Here is a 16911-nt window from a genome sequence, read left to right as displayed (position 1 = left end):
GTGAGCATGGGAGTACAGATACCTCTTTGAAGGTGATTTCATTTCCTTTAGATACATGCTCAGAAGTGGAATGGGTGGGTCACGTAGCATTTCTATGTTTAATCTTCGGCGGAAACTCCACACCGTTTTCCATGACGGCTGCACGAAGTTACATTCCCACCAACAGTGCACGAGGGCTCCCTTTTCCCTACATCTCTCCAGCATCTGTCACCTTCTGTCTTTTTGGTAATAGCTATTCTTCACCACTGATTCCATTCCCGGGACTTCTAAGCCTGGGGCTTGAAGACAAAGTCCCTCCTCTTCCATCATGGGTGGCACATGTCTCATTTCCTCAATCCTACTTTTTTAAAGATCCAGGCCCTGCAGAACTGTGAGCTCTGGAACCGGTGCCTCAGTGAACTGATAACGTTCAACCCTGCTAGTGGGATGTGGGGGAGATGGTTCCACTTCTGAGCTCTTCCCAGGCTGCCTGGGTCCCTCGTCCTTTCTGTCTTTATTATTCTTTCTGGGAATCCATTCCACTGGCTGTGTACGAACACTCTCTTCCTGGACGCTAGACGCACCTTCCCAGCAGCCCCCTTCAGGCCGGGAGGAGAGTTCCTTCACCACCTTTCATCACATCTGCTTCTTAACCCAAGAAAATGGTTTGTTCTGGGTGGTGGCCGGCAGTCAATGACAGCTTTTCCGAGCCTCGGGATGCCTGGTTGCTCTAATCCTCTCCAGGACTGAAGCTTTGTAGACAAGCAGCTTCTCCAGCTGTGAGCAGGGATGGAGGCCTACGTACTTCCTTTTACTTCAACGTGGAATTTGGAGAATATTTTTTAGAGAGACTTAACCATCCTGTTTGCCAGACACTATGCTAGACCCGAGAGTCTGGCCCGAGCAAGAGAGTTCCTGGCTGTGGTAGCGTGATGTACAAGCAGCTGAGGGAGCAGAGACGTGTCCTGAGTGGAACTTATACAAACTGGGTGTTTGTGGGCTTAACCCCTCCCTGTCTGGCTTATAGTCTTCTTGACAGGCAGTGGTATGGTGGGAAATGGAAGAGTCTTCTGGTGGCTGTGGTTCATGGTTTGGGTAGATGGTGTTCCCGTGGGCCCACAGGAGCTAATAACAGTGTTGACTCCTATCCAAGGAGAACTTGGAATTAGTTTTTTTTCAAATAAGAATTTTATCTTCCTGACTTTAAAAACAGTTATTTATTCTTTTTTGTGACTAGAGAAATGTTTCTGTTTGAAATGGAAAGAATCATTTTATTTCTTGCCAGAGAAGGGGCTCTCTCTAGACTCCCACTCGTCCCTCATTTGGTTGGTACATTGATGGATGACTCCCTTTTGAGTATCCAATGTCTACAACTTTAGGAATTTAAATCATTTGGGGATAAGCTGGAGCAGAGTGTTGGTGGTGAGGGGTATAAAATCTTTGGGCTTCCCAATGACCTCTTCTTTGACGTCAGGGAGAAGCTGTGGGCTGAACCTCTGGTAAACCAGACTGAGAGACACCCATGGGCACAGGCAAAAAAAATCACCTTATGCCGGTGATAGTCAACAGGGGTCCTGACAACTGATCACAGATACAGAGACTGGAACCTACGGAAGGGAGGCTCTAAACTTTGCAAACCTTGCTTGAACTGCCTAGTGAGGGCCTCCGTCTTCAGAATGTACGGCTGGGAGACACTGATGTTAGAAATGTGAGATGTCAGGGTCCTGGCCATGTACTCAAAAATCACGTCGAGTCACCAGCAGGAACAGCAGAGTGGAGAGAACAGGCCCATCAGCCATGGGTAGAGTCTGGCCTGGGATACACGTCAGGCCACGTATAGTGGCCTTGCACTCTCTTCTGGGAATTGCTGCGCACTCTACTTACGGGTTGATTCTCTTTTCTGAGAAACAAAGGATGGATTGCTCTAAAGCTCCCTAAAGCCTACAACATCTGGCCCCAAATTCTGCATGGAGTTTTTACTTGGAGGGCCCCAGCGGACCGGAACTGTCCGTGGAATGCTTATGAAATTCTCCTGCTGGTTTTGGGCTGCTGGCTGGCTTGCCAGGGAACAGCCCCATTGTGTAAGCCCACTGCCTTTGTTCCCATTGGGCCCCCTCCTCCCCCGAGCTGTAAGCACAAACATCTTTCCTGGGCTACAGGCACAACTCGTCTCATGCTCCCCCTTGCGGGGCCGTCGTGGAACTGACAGTGGAATTTCGCCGCAGAGCGGGTTTCATGGTTCCTGTTCATGTAGGTGCTCTGGCCTGGGATTGCCCTTGCTTTCCTTCCGCCTGCAGCCTCCAGCTTGTCTCGCGTCCCTCCTCGTGCCCATGTTCTCCCTAGGAGCTGGCTTGGTAATAACATGCCGCCTGAACTTAGAGCATTAGAGAAAGAGTGTGACATTAGTGAGATGTTCTCCTCATGCCCGTAGGGCTGCTGCTGACTGCTGTCTGGGCTTGGGGTCTTCGCTGGCCCTGAGAGGGCTGTTCCCCAGCCGGGTTATATCCCACCAGGCTTTCATGCACAACAAGGGTAAAGGGAGTCCCCACTTGATTAAACTTAAATTTTTCTTCCTTATTTTCTACGATGTATCTAGAGTCATCAGTCGCCACACCAGGAAACCAAGAGGGGATGTAATTACACATCCTTACCCTGAGTTTCTCTAAGACGTTAGAGATGTTTGTACGCTTGAGACATTGCTTTTGATTGATTCGTGACGGAACTGGGGGATAAAGGGGCTTCTGTTTGGATTTTTTTAAAAAGATATTATTTATTTATTTATTTGAGCTGGGGGAGGGGCAAACGGAGAGAGAGAATCCCAAGAAGAGTCCCTGCTGAGTACCGAGCCGAGGCAGGGCTCCATCCCACAACCCGGGTATCATGACCTGAGCTGAAACCAAGGGTCTGATGCTTAACCCAGAAGCCCCCAGAAGCCCCTGGATTTTTTATATATTATTGGCCAAAGACATCTACTCAATAGAACTTTGAGGAACTGGGGGAATAATCACGTGGTGTCTTTGGGACCCAGCAGGCTTATGATAGAGCAGTCTTGGGTCAAGCATCTATTTACTTGATCCCTGCAAGTGTCCATAGTGATGAGAAGATCTCAGGAGCATCTCGTTTTTCCAGGAATTAGCCACCAAGACTACAAGCCAACAATCCCTGGAAGGTTTGGGTCTTTCCTTTTCCAGGGCATGGTGAGCCTTGAGCCTTTCAGCACGTTCCCCCGGAGAAAGCTAGGATGGGCTTCCGTACCCACTGGATGCTAGAGTAAGATTCAGCCCCAGGCGGCCCCCTCTGCCAGGGCTGACTTTGGCCAGACTGGAAAACAGCCCCTGGTCCTCAACATACCTTATTGTCTTATGCTGCCAAACCATCCCCTTAGTGACTGGTGTCCTTTAAAGTTGTGGCTATTCGTGTGCCCTGGTCCTGATGGCCTCCCCTTACTAGGAGGGCTGGCCTGTGACCAGGCAGGGTTGCCGGAATTAGGTGAAGGCCCATGGCTTTCTGCACGCGGAGGGGTTGGGGGACGGGGGGGCGGGGGTCAACTGAGACCCTTGTTTTCAAGACATAGGATTTCTGTTACACAGATAAAGTTGAACACTCCTGGGATGCCCATGTGTTTTGATCTAAGTGGCCTCATGTTCAAATAACAACGAGCAAATCCAAAAACAGCATCATTTCTATAACACGCAGCAGAGCTTTTTAACACAAAGGGTTTGAACAAGTGGGGCCTATAGGGCCCTGTGGTGAGGGCTCTTACTCGACTTCGCTGCTCCCGAGGCTTCTTGTCTCTGAAACGAGGGGAGCAGCTGACTCTCAGCATGTCCCCCGGCGGGTCTGCCTGCGGAGAGCCGGCCTGGGCTCCCCAGATGACGGCCTGTGCCCTCCGACGACACCGCACAAGAAGTGCCTTCCGCATCCCCTAACGGGACGCAGCTGAGGGTCGGTGGTGATCACCTAGTTCGTGTTGGGAAGCCACTCGAGACTTCCCTCCTGGGAAGTCCTCAGTTGACAGAAATTCTTTGTTCACAACATAGAAGCCAGAACCTGGCTGGGGCCACCTTTGAGTTTAAATTTCTGTCCATCAGTGGAGAAGCAAGAGAGCTGTCGCGGCCGGCGCGACAAATCGACCAGGAACGTGAGGGTAAGAGGATGCTGAAAAGAAATTAAGAGACAAAGAGATGGGAGCAGGAGGAGCACCAAGGAGGATGTCCAATAGTGCCGAAGTTTATTTTACAGAGTTCTGATTTATACCACACAGTAAGGGAATCACCTCCTGTACATCTGGTGCTAGTTTCTATTTTGGCCTGAGAATAGCTGGTCATGCAGAGATATCACACAGCTTTGACCTTCGTGGTTTGGACTCTTAGGCCATAACTCAATATTCACAAAACATAGGAGCCTTATTAGCTTAGTCTTGAGACAGCAGCTGCAATGGCAACAAGCCAAACCTTACAATATTCTCATAACAATCACCAGGGAGACACGGTGGCACTCTAGAGATAGCTCGCCACCTGTGAAGGTCCTCGGTTGAAGAGGTTCCCAAGAACTGTTGCTCTATTGGGTTAACCCCTTCTAGGCGTGAGGCCCCCAACAGAGAACAACTCCTCGGTGCTCCTGCTTTTACAGTTTAATTCTTAATCTGGTAACTCTATCACCGCAGACAGCCTGCCTGAGTGTGGTGCTCGCGGGGTTCCGCAGCTCGGACCCGCAGCCGCGCGTTCTCGATCCCGCAGGTGCGCGTTCTAGGTCCCGCAGCTGCGCGTTCTAGGTCCCCCAGGTGCGCGTTCTTAGTCCCCCAGGTGGCGTTCTCGGACCCGCAGGTGCGCGTTCTGAGTCCGGCAGGTGCACATTCTAGGTCCCGCAGGTGCACCTTCTTGGTCCCGCAGGTGCGCGTTCTCGGTCCCCCAGGTGCACGTTCTGGGTCCCTCAGCCGCGCGTTCTCGGATCCAGTTCCAGGGGCCTTCCCCGGGTTCCGCCAGCTCCAGGCCGCCGCAACCCGCAGTGCTTTTCCCTTAGCTCAGCCCGGTTCCCTACTGCCACCGCGTGGTAGACGTGGAGCCGTGCGACCCGCATCGCTCGGGTCAGGGTTCACAGCCCCCTCGAGGGGAGGTCAGCATGCAGCCCGCTGTAGGCTGCGGTCTCAGCGTCACCTTGCTTAGCAAGGTCACCCGCTGGTCAGGGAAGCTCACAGCCGGTGACTAAGAAGCACAAAGCAGACAGGCTTGTCAGCGCAGCGAGGCTGGAGAACTCCGGAGCGCATATCCACTCTGGACCTGCTGGGCCTGCGCCGAAGCTCCGCTTCTCCTTCTCCCCAATTCTGCTTCCTCCTGTTCCCTTCATAAATGTAAATTCCTAAAAAACCTTGCACCCCAGATTCAGCCTCAGGGTCAGCCTCCTGAACACGCAGTGTGCAGCAATTACTACCAGATGTGGTAAGGAGTCAAAACCAGGGGAGGAGAAGGGGTTTTGGAGCTGGGACTCTCCCTGCCCCGGGGGTGATGAGGACTCCATTGCGGGTGGCAGGAGAAGCACATACAAACCTTCATCCGGGGCTTGCTGCCATGCGACCGCAGGGACAAAGGAAGCCCCTGGCAGGGGTAAGCCTCCAGTGTGTGAGACCAGGAGGAAGGAGAAGCAGTAAGCATGAATGAATCGGGTTCCTATTGCTAAGCATCTTCATGACTCAGAAAGATAATAAACAGGCAAGTTAAATTAGATATGAAAGACAGACAAAAGGCCTATTAATTGTGTATAAAGAAACATTTACCCAATATGCATAGCAGCATTATCAATAATAGCCAAATTATGGAGAGAACCCAAATGGCCATCGATAGATGAATGGATACAGGAGATGTGGTATATACATATATAACTCAGCCATCGGGAAGGATGACATCTTGCCGTTTGCAATGACACGGACGGAGCTAGAGTGTATGATGCGAAGCAAAATAAGTCAGTCAGAGAAAGACAAGTACCACATGATTTCACTCATGCGTGGGATTTAGGAAGCAAAACAGGAAAACATAGGGGGATAAAAGAGAGAGAGAGAGAGAGAGAGAGAGAGAGGCAAACCAAGAACCAGACTCTGAACTCCAGAGAACACACTGATGGTGACCCGAGGGGAGGTGGGTGGGGGGACGGGAGGATGGGTGAGGGGGTGGAGGAGGGTGCTTGTTGTGATGACCACCGGGTGACGTACAGAATGCTGAATCACAAATTCTACATGGGAAACAAATATTACACTGTATGTTATCTAACTGGAATTAAATAAAAACTTGAAACTGAAAAAAGCAAAACAAAACCCAACTGTTTGTTTCCTGCTATCGGGAAGGCAGAGAAAGAATGACCAAGCCCAGCGTCCAAGGGTTGGAGTTGATAGAATGCCAAAAAGGTTAAAATGTCCTGTCCAGGCAGACCCATCATGTCAAGTTTAGGGCCCTTGCTGGGAGAATCTGGGCCCCTCACACCTGAGATGGGGACATCTGTGTAGATGACCATAGATTTTGGCTCGTCAGATTCCCTGACTCTGCAGACACGGCCCACACCTTCCTAATAAGGGCTAGTGGTTTCTCATGTGGAAAGACAGCAGATGCATAGACATCCATCCTGAAGAGTAACCCAGCCCTTGTGGAACCTGCTCCCCATTTCTTGTCCTGGCTTCTGGGTCTGTCACGGTTCAGTGACAGAATAATCCAGTTTGAGAGGCACCGGATTTGCTAAGGGAGGAACGGGAACCCAGCCCGAAGGAGTTGCAGAAGTACCACCAGGAGTCAGAGGAGTAGAACGGACGCTGGACGGTGAGCGCTCGACCCTCAGGCTGGGACACAGAACCAACACAAAAGGTTTCTTGACTCGGTCGTGCTCCCCTGAGAGAAAAGAGGGAAGACTGGCAGGGGTACTGAGAAAGAAGGCAAACATACCATTACGATGGGTCCAGAAGTGCAAGCAACCTCATGGTTCGGGCTGAGTGAAGCTGAAACAGTGCGACCCTTATGCAGACACGTGGGTGGCCTGGGAGGCTCGGGCAGTAGGCGCGGCCCTCGCGACATGATGTGGAAAGCTGGGACACTCAGCTGATGATTACGTTCGGGGACCCTCGTGGGCAATTCATAGAAGCCTGGCCAGTTGGTTATGTGCGTGGAAGGAAGAGGGGTGGGAAACTAGACAAGGACCTCTGGTACTCCTCTTGTTTTATGAAAACAAAACAAAACAGAATTCTGAGCTCACGTGTATTTAGGCTTTGTTTTCATCTAACTTCTATTGATACCTGTGAATGTTAGCTATTTGTGTCGGTCAACATTTGTGAAATTTATCATTGCACAGACACCCGAGAACCTAAACACAGGGATGCCTGGGGGGCTCAGTCGGTGAAGCGTCTTCCTTCGGCTCAGGTCATTATCTCAGGGTCCTGGGATCGAGTCCCGTGTCAGGCTCCCTGCTCAGCGGGGAGGCTGCTTCTCCCTCTGCCTCTGCCCCTCCCCCTGCTTGTTCTCTCTCTCTCTCTTTCTCTCTCAAATACACGAATAAAATCTTATAAAAAAATCCTCAGCACTGACCATAACGCTAGCACATGGCCATGCTTCTTAGGAGAATAATTAATAGTTCACGGAGCCCCCTGCTGGCATTCAGGATGCGAGGTCATCCGCATCAGCGTCTGTGTCGGCGGCGGCAAGGCTGTAAGGGCCCTGTCTGAGGGACCCCATAACTTTCTTGATTTTGCATATATTTTCCGTTTCTTTATGCTTTTCTTTATCTCTTGCCACTGGTTGCTTTCATGGGAGCACTGCTCTTGCACGATTCCGGGGAACCCTGGACTTGTCTGCTGTCTCAGCGTCCGTGCCTTTGCTGGAGAATATTCTCCACCCCAGGCTTCTGGAATATTCTCCACCCAGGTATGGACGGCCTTAGCTTCTGCGACACGACTGGGTGTCCTGTAGACTAGAGCTGAGGGGGGTGAGCCAGACCCACGTGTATGTGTTTCCCCAGAGCCTAGTTTGGAAAACACCTTAACTGTGTTCCAGATTTACATGATGGTCCAACGGTGTTCTCGTGTGAGTTTTCCAATTTTAATATGAAGTTTACATTCATTGAAAACCATAGCAAAAATGTTAAGCTTAATTTAAAACAAAATAAGCATTACATAATTATGGGATAATCTTAAAATATCCACCAGCAGATGGCAATATAACCTTTAATATTACTGGTAATAGGCGATTAAATAATTTGTTAAAATAATGAAGTTTAATTAACTAATTAATGAAAATAACGATGTAGGTTTTTCCTACACCAAGATTTTTGTCTTTTTAAAATGTCTTTTTAAAAGCCACAAGAAGTCATTGATTTTTTAAATTAAGTTTCAAAATTCCAGTTAACATACAGAGTTATACTAGTTTCAAGTGTACAAAATAGTGATTCAACAATGATACTATTATTGGACAATTGTTCAGTGCTCATCATGATAACTGTATTGTTCATCCCCATCACCTGTTTCCCCAACAGCCCCGCCCACCTCCCCTCTGCTGACAATGTTCTCTGTAGTTCCGAGTCTGTTTCGTTTGCCTTTCTCTCTTTTTAACTTTGCTCATTTGTTTTAGTTCATAAATTCATATGGTATTTGTCTTGCTCTGACTGAAAAAGTCACTAATTTTATGAGTTTAAAATATGTAGTATCATTACAATGCACCTATAATTGTAAAATAAAATTATCTACACTAGCTCTGAATTTATGATAATTCAGACATAGATTATAAGCAAGTATTATTGACTTCTAAGGTTCAAAATACCTTCTTTTTATTTATTATTTATTTATTTTAAAAGATTTATTTATTTTAGAGAGAGAGCGCATGTGCAGGTGGTGGGGAGGGGCAGAGATCGAGGGAGAGAGTGAGAAGCTTAAGCGGACTTAAGGTAAGCGCAGAGCCTGATTCGGGGCTCGATCTCATGACCCTGAGATCATAACCTGAGCCAAAATCAGGAGTCAGAAACTTAACCGACTGAGCCACCCAGGTCCCGCCAAAATACCCTCTGTTAAATGTCAGGTCCTTACTTATTAGGGGAAGCCTTCTAAAATTCACAGCTTTCCCCAACCAACTAAGCAATTCTTAGACACTTTTGCAATCAGCAGCTGATAATGGTAGGATCTGGAACTTCTGTAACTTGAAGTGCTTACACAGGGGATGCACTCTTAAATTTTATTGCTTTTTTCCATAGCACATTATAAACTAAACATGTGCCTGAATACAAAATGAAGCAAGTTAGCAAAAAGTAAACTTATTCTAATATTCTATAATTTACCTTGAATTTCTTCAATCAGATTTCTTTTTAATTTATAGGACCATTGGAAGTCCTACTGGAGCAACTACGCAAGCAAGCAAGAAAAAGCATTCAAATTGGAAAAGAAGTAAATTTGTTTTCAGACGGCAAGATGTTATATATAGAAAACCCTAAAGACTCCATTAAAAAACTATTAAAAGTAATAAATTCAGCAAAGTTGGAGATACAAACTCCATAGGCAATAATGTGTTGCATTTCTTTACACTGATAATGAACTATCAGAAACAAAACTTAGGAAACTTTTCCCATTTAGAGTTGCATAAAAAAAAGAACAAAATGCCTAAGAATAAATTTAACCAGGGAGGTGAAAGATCTCATTAATGAAATAAATGAAAGATGACACAAATAAACGACAAGACATACCAGGCTCATGAACTGGAAGAATTAGTATTGCTAAAATGTCCGTACTCCTGAATGCTATGTACAGATTCACTGCAATCCTCATCAAAATTCCAATGGTATTTTTCATGGGAATAGAACACATAATCCTATAATTTGTATGAAACCACAGAAGACCTCAGAGAGTCAATGCAAACTTGAGAAAGAAGAACAAAATTAGAAGCATTGTGTTCTCTGATTTTAAACTATATTACAAAATGATAAAAAACATTATGGTATTGGCATAAAAACAGATACAGATCAGTAGAACAGAATAAAGAGCCCAGAAGCAAACCCACAGAAATAGGGTTAATTAATTTGTGACAAAGGAACCACGAATATACCTTAGAGAAAGGACAGTCTCTTAAGCGCACGGTGTTGAAGGAACCGGGCAGCACCATGTGAAAGACTGAAACTGGGCCACTGTCTTACCCCGCACACAGACACTGACCCAGCACGGGAGACACACACCTGTGCGACTGGAGTTACAACCTGAAACCATGAAACTCCTAGAAGAAAACGTAGGACGTAAGCTCCCTGACCTGGCTTGGTGACGGTTTTTGCAATGGGCTACTAAAAGCAAAAACAACAAAATTAAAAGTAAGTACTGGGTCCACATCAAATTGAAACCCTTCTGCATAAAAACAATAAAAATCAAAGTGAAAAGACAATACACTGCATGGGAGACAATTATTGCAAATCATATATCCGACAAGGGGCTAAGATCCAAGATATAGAAAGAAGTCACACAACTCAACATTAAACAAAACAAAACCCCCAATCTGATTAAAAAATGGGCAGAGCATCTGAACAGATATTTTCCCAAGGAAGACATACAGATGGCCAACACGTACATGAAAAGTGTTTTACATCACTAATAATCAAGGAAACACCAATAAAAACCATGAGATAACAATGCCATATTACCTCACACCTACTAAAGTTGCTATTAACCAAAAGACAGGAGATAAGAGATATTTGCAAATGTCTTATCAGATAAAGGGCTAGTATCTAAAATCTATAGAGAACTTATCAAACTCAACACCTGAGGAACAAATAATTCCATCAAGAAATGGGCAGAAGACATGCACAGACATTTCTCCAAAGACAACATCCAAATGGCCAACAGACACATGAAAAAGTGCTCCACATCACTCAGCATCAGGGAAATACAAATCAGAACCACAGTGAGATCCCACCTCACACCGGTCAGAATGGCTAAAATTAACAAGTCAGGAAAGGACAGATGCTGGCGAGGATGCAGAGAAAGGGGAGCCCTCCTCCACTGTTGGTGGGAATGCAAGCTGGTGCAGCCACTCTGGAAAACAGTGTGGAGTTTCTTCAAAAAATTAAAGGTCAGGGTGTCAGGGTGGCCTAGGTCAGGCTGGAGGGTTAGGCTTCCTGAGGCCCCCCCAGTCACGGGTGGCAGGCTGCCCCAGTAGGGACAGGGCTGGGGACCGTCAGACCATTCAGGCCCCGTCTCGGTTGCAGAGCGCTGAGGGACAGCAAGGCCCTTTCTTGAAGGCAAACCTGGGGCTTTCATCTCTATGGCCACCGTGTGTGGTATTGTAGATGGCCTCTTTTTTTTTTTAGTTAAAATCTGTTGTTTTATTGTATGTAAATTTTAAGTGTGCAGTTCGATGTGTTTTGATCAATGTAAGTAAGCATCCATGTTCCTTAGGACAGAGGACACGCTGATCACCAGTCTAATATCCCCTCTTCTCCTCTTCTTGGTCCATCTTTTCTCTTTCGTGTATTGTTCCTCTAGTCCGAGCTGATGTTTTTGAAGTTCATATACTTGTGTGTTCTGGTATTTTGTTCATTATTGTTTTTGGGCAGTTTTCCATTGAATGAATGCACCCAAATATGTCCATTTTACAGTTGGTACAATATATGGGTTGTTTCCTTTTTTTGTTTGTTTGTTTCTTTACTGTTTACAAAGAAAGTAAGAAAGACTTGAGACTTGTGTAAGTGCATTTGGCACAGATATTTTCATTTCTCTTGGGTAAATGTGGTGTCTATACACACACGATGGAATAGTATTCAGCCATAAAAAGGGAAATGTTGCTATTTGGCAAAACCTGGATGGACCTTGCGGCTTTTGTGTTAAGTAAAATAACTCAGACAGAGAAAGATGAATACAGTTACACGTGGAATCGACAATAGACACACACACTCACAGACACCGAGCACAGACCGGTAGTTGCTGGAGATGGGGGCGGGTGAAGGCGGCTAAAGGCACAGGAGGTGTAGCAGAACGTCCTCCCTCTGGAGAAACTGCTGACGCAACGCTCAGTTGTTAGAAGGGGAGGGAGACAAGGAGGGACCTGTTATGTTGCCACAATGCTCACGTCCCTCCCTGCATCCCCAACAAAAATGTATTTTACAAGAATATGAACAGATTGTAGTTTGCTGAGCCCTGCTGCAGAGGACACAGAGATTTGATTAAAATTTTAAGTCAATCTCTAAGTTACACTATGTTGGTTTTATTTTTCGTCTTTGGACACTTTTAACTGACATAGATATAGAAAAAAAGTGTAAACACCCACATACAAAACTTCCCTTAAGTATCTCCCTCGAAGGGTCCGCACTTAACCTCGGTGATGACTGGGGAGAAGGGCAGCTCATGTCCAGAATCTCAGAATCTCTCCAAATTCTCACGTGGCAAAGTCCAAGTGAACGGTTTGACTGAATGTGTCCCTGTGTGGTCTTCTTGCTCTTTCCTCCCAGACAGCTGGGACTCTTCCGATGTGTGCTCCTGGCATCTTTGAACGCCCATTTCTGATGCGGGAGTCTGGGCTCGGTGGGCCCCCTCCTCTGCTGGGGCTTCCGCCTTCTTCTCAACCAGCCACAGGCGATTTGACGGCGGGGTGTCTGGGCCGAGGAGCTTTCGGCAGACGCGGGGAACGGGAGCAGAGGTGATTTCCCACTTTCTGATTTTTATAACACAGGAAGCCAAGACCTGGACGAGGTTAAGAGGTCTGCTCAGAAGATGAAGAGACCACGTGATCTCTCCCATTCCGTGTCTGGTTCCTATACCAAATGTATTCTATTCGGCTTCTAACTGAGTATATTGGTTTTTTTTGTTTTTTTTTTTTAAGATTTTATTTATTTATCAGAGAGAAAGAGAGAGAGAGATCACAAGTAGGCAGAGAGGCAGGTGGAGAGAGGGGGAAGCAGGCTCGATCCCAGGACACTGAGACCATGACCTGAGCTGAAGGCAGAGGCTTAACCCACTGAGCCACCGAGGTGCCCTTATATTGCTTTTTAAAATGGAGGTGACAGACTGGAGGAAGGACGCGTCTGGAATGTTTGATGCACAGCCTGGGATACCTGGGGGCTTTACTGTGATGTGATGTGATGCAAGTCACGGGGCCTTCCAGGAAGGGAGCACTCGACCTTTGCCCTTCCTGCCCTCCTTTGTGATGTAAAATCCATTCATGGCCTCTGTTCCAAAATGCGTGATCCCAAGGCGGAAAGGACAAAAACATTTATTTCAGTATTGTCTTAAAAATAGAAGTTAATTTCATTCTTTTCTTGAAGCTTAAAGTAGTGTGTAATTGCAGTCCAATCCATGTTAATTATGAAATATTTGACTGTGAAAATGTAGCTCTTTATAATTATCAGGTTTAGTAATAGAATTAGAGCATTTTAGAGCAGGAGAGACTCGATAGCTATCATTTATGTCAGTGGTTCATATCCTTTTTAGGATTGTGGGTCATGCTGTGTACCTTAAAAGTTTGGGCCCTGTTTCCCGGGAGACTGTGTGTGGGCGCACCTTTATTTATTTTAGCAACTGTACAGAGAGCTGAACTGTAATCATAGGTCTCCCTTGGCTTCTAAGAATATCTGATATTTTTATGGTTTGGGAAAATAGAACTTGAAAGGTTTTTAAGAAGCAATTTATTGACGTATGGGCAGGAGTGTACTTAATCGTTTAACTAAGTTTGAGTTATAAATACACAGAACAGACTGGTGGTTGCCGGAGCAGAGGGGCTGGGCGGCGGGCTTCCAGTGGGAGACACCAGCTCCCAGTTACGGTATGAGTGCGTCATGGGAATGAAAGACACAGCACAGGGAACCCAGTCAGTGGTGTTGTCAATGTGCTGTGTGTGGGGACAGCTGGGGACACACAGTGAGCATGGCGGGACAGAGAGACTCTCAGTCACCGTGTTGGACACCGGAAACTCATGTGAAACTCACGTGACACCGCACGTGTCAATGACACTCAAATAAAAAAATTTAAAAAAAACCCGAAAAAGTCCCCAAATAACATTTATCCTTCTTTGCCAATCTGCTATAGGAGAAAGAACGCAGTAATAAAAGAACCACTGGTCCTCCAAATCACGGGCTATTTGTGTTAGAGCTTATCCCTGACCCTGCCGGGCCCTGGGGTCATCATATGGGAACACCATCCCAAATGCAAATCTTAATTCATGGATTTTTCAATGACATTTATCAGTTTTAAAATGTCGACTCTATTTCTTTTTCTGGCTCCATACTGAACATTTTTATGACAAGATATGAAACCGCTTATGGGAGACACTAAAGAGCACTGCTTTGTTGAACTAAAATTCACACTGGGGATGCTGCTGCGTTTGTCCAGAATCTTAGAGAACATTACTTCAAATGCCAAGTTCAAAAATGACACAGGACTGGCAAAGGTACGTTAAACATATAAATAAATATTTATATTTTCTTCTTTCTGTAGGCCCTAAGCAGCTGGTCACATTCCTTAATATATCTTTTTTTTCAAGTTGCATCACTTTTCCTGGAGTCGACCCGCTGCTGAGCTCCCAGGAGGTGGGACTATCACAGCCCACGGCACAGACACCGGCACAGGGAGGGAGTGTGGCTGAGCGGAAGGATGGACGGGCAAGTGAAGACAAGGCACGCAGGCTGAGAAGGAAGAATTAGCCTGTTTAGGAGAATTAGCTTTTGGAGAACCTTATTACAAATACGGGTTGCTTTGGATATCGCATGGGGCCGCAGTACTTCAACAACTGATGTGGGACTCCTGACTTCTCAAGGTTCAGTGGTTCACTTGAATTGCCTTGAGGAGAAGGACGTTTGTTCTCAGAACATTAAAGGGAAAACTTCCAAATATCCAAAGGAAGTTATATTACGTTTTAAACTGAAAGTTAGAAATACTCAATAAATGGAGTCATAAGCTATAGATGTTGTTATGTATTTAACCAATTATGGCCCCAAACCCACTATTCTTGATTCCTCAGTTTTGAGTGACTTCTGAGGATTCTTGAGTTTCTGTTTCCTCATCTGGAGTGTTTCTATAATCCGTCCCTGCGAGGTTTAAACGAGAACTTTTATTAAAAAACAAGCAAACAAACAAACAAACAAACAGGCGCCTAGGTGGCTCAGTGGGTTGAGCCTCTGCCTTCGGCTCAGGTCATGGTCTCAGGGTCCTGGGATCGAGCCCCGCATTGGGCTCTCTGCTCAGCGGGAAGCCTGCCCCCCCCCACCCCTGCCTGCCTCTCTGCCTACTTGTGATCTCTGTCTGTCAAATGAATAAACAAAATCTTTAAAAACAAAAACAACCCCACAAAAACCAAAAACCAACTCAATGATGGTCTACAAGTGCTAAACTGTAATATTAACTTCTTTCTCCATTCCTCTACTTAAAAAAACAAAACAATTATGTTTTGCCTGTGCAACATTATCTGAACTGAGGCTCACAACAATAAATTATGTGAATAGCTTGTGAAAATGGGAAAGTGCTTCACAAATAGTAACTTGGTACGGATACCAAAGCCACTCAAGGGAAAAACTGGGTAAGACCCAGAAACTCTGGAAGTGATCTTCTTTTAAAAAAAAATTAAATCAAGGATATGAATTCGAGTACTCCAAAATGAGGATTAAACTCAGATACATCCAAACATAGACATTAAACATAGTCTATAATGAAATACTTAAACCAAGTCCTTAATGAGCTTTAATTTTAAAATAGACGGGAAATGGCCATTTACAGTCACAGGCATTTCCTTAGTGTTCAATTTCTTAATAGGAAGTTGTCCTTCATTGCTCAGCTCAGAATGGAAAATTCCACCTCCAACAGGAAGTCCTTATAAATACCCTGTAATTGTTTCCAGTTTGCATTTTGATAAAGCGCCCCTGCGACACGGTGAACTATGTGTGTGATTGTGTCATGTCTTTGGTGCGTTTGTAAAGTGACAAATATGTGTTCAGCGGCGAGCGGAGCCTGGAACAGAAATGTGGGAGCCACAAGAACCATGTGCTTTACAGATGACCTTTTCCGAACGTCTTTCCAGTCATCTTCTTGAGACAATGACAGCGGAGGCGTCCGGGAATCCAGAATCCAGAACCCACAGAGCTGTTCGTGGACACTCTGTCACTAGAGCCAGGAAGCAGGACCCAGGGCTGAGGCGTCTTGACTTCCCAAGGAGTTGCTGTTGGTGTTTCAGGCTCCGGCCGAACCGGCGCGCGTGCGGGCGCCAGCGAGCCCCGATGCTCGGCGTGAAGGGTGACCGGCCGCCCTGCGGTTCCACCCGTGTCCCGAGGGTTCCTGACCCGGAGCAACGACCAGGCTGTGAACAGCCGGCCCACTTACCTCCAGGAGAGCGTGCGAGCGCTCGGTACCCAGAGGAAACCACGTTCGTGTTTGGTCATGAGTAGATACCGGAATAGTTGCCTTCTTGCGAGCAGGAGTATTCTCCACTGGAAACCAAACCCAAGTCCCACGCCCACTTTGCTCCTTTATCTTCAGTAAGCATCGAGCAGAATCCTCAAAACCACAGAGTTTCTTTCAGAGAAGTGACAGGACCCTCCTGAAAGACTGGTCAGTCCTTCACCCGGGGGTATTTTCTTCGGGAAAAAGGGCTTTTGTTTGTGAAACAGAGTTAAATTGTCTTGTTGAATATTTCTACCGATCAGCTTAGCTCGCTGTCTTCCTGCTGTGGGTGAGCAGAGTAAGATCTCACCATCCTGACACCACCTGACAAGAATCTGTTCACAGGTGCCAATGAAATGAACTTTTTCAAAGTCTCAGTTGTCTTCACTATCTTTTATGGAACCAGAAGTTTATAGTCATAACTATTTAAGAATATTTAAGGAGTTCCTGGGTCGCTCAGTTGGTTAAGCGTCGGACTCTTGGTTTCGGCTCGGGTCATGGTCTCAGGGTGGTGAGATCGAGCCCAGCCTTGGGCTCCCTGCTCAGGGGGGGAGTCGGCTTGATGGTTT

The sequence above is a fragment of the Lontra canadensis genome, unplaced genomic scaffold (assembly GCF_010015895.1).
Source record: "Lontra canadensis isolate GAN:19392208 unplaced genomic scaffold, GSC_riverotter_1.0 scaffold147, whole genome shotgun sequence".
In the NCBI taxonomy this organism is placed as follows: Eukaryota; Metazoa; Chordata; class Mammalia; order Carnivora; family Mustelidae; genus Lontra; species Lontra canadensis.
This window is presented reverse-complemented; position numbering follows the sequence as displayed.